The following is a 478-nucleotide window of genomic DNA, read 5'->3' as shown; positions in this document are numbered from 1 at the left end:
AGCATAAAGCCCTGAAGACTGAGAGCTTTGGATCTTGAAAAACACTCACACAAAAACCAGACTAACGGAGACAGGCCGGTTTCTAAAGGATAGTCTGCTCTAAATACAAAAGCTGACCTATATTAGCAACTTGACTGTGTGTCATAGCAGTGTACCTGTTTCCTGACTTTATAGGATACTATGGCCAGACCGGTAAAAAGTGAGCATGGAATCTGATTTTTAACAGCATCTTCTGCTTCTGTAGCACAATGCTGCCACTGCAGAGTTAGGGGCAACCTGTGTTCTAAGTCATCCTACAGGTGTTTGGATGGGATGAGGTCAGCGCTATGAACAACTTTGACAATAAAAACTCCCACACAAAGCTCTTTATTTTTTGCATGCATCAAGTGAATTTGCCAAAATGTTTCCGTAAGTAAGAAGCATAGATTTTATCATGTTGCAAAATCAAGGTAAACCAATATAAAAGGCTCTTTTTTTT

The sequence above is a fragment of the Leptonotus elevatus genome, chromosome 12 (genome assembly GCF_054856555.1).
Source record: "Leptonotus elevatus isolate MCC_2025b chromosome 12, RoL_Lele_1.0, whole genome shotgun sequence".
In the NCBI taxonomy this organism is placed as follows: domain Eukaryota; kingdom Metazoa; phylum Chordata; class Actinopteri; order Syngnathiformes; family Syngnathidae; genus Leptonotus; species Leptonotus elevatus.
This window is presented reverse-complemented; position numbering follows the sequence as displayed.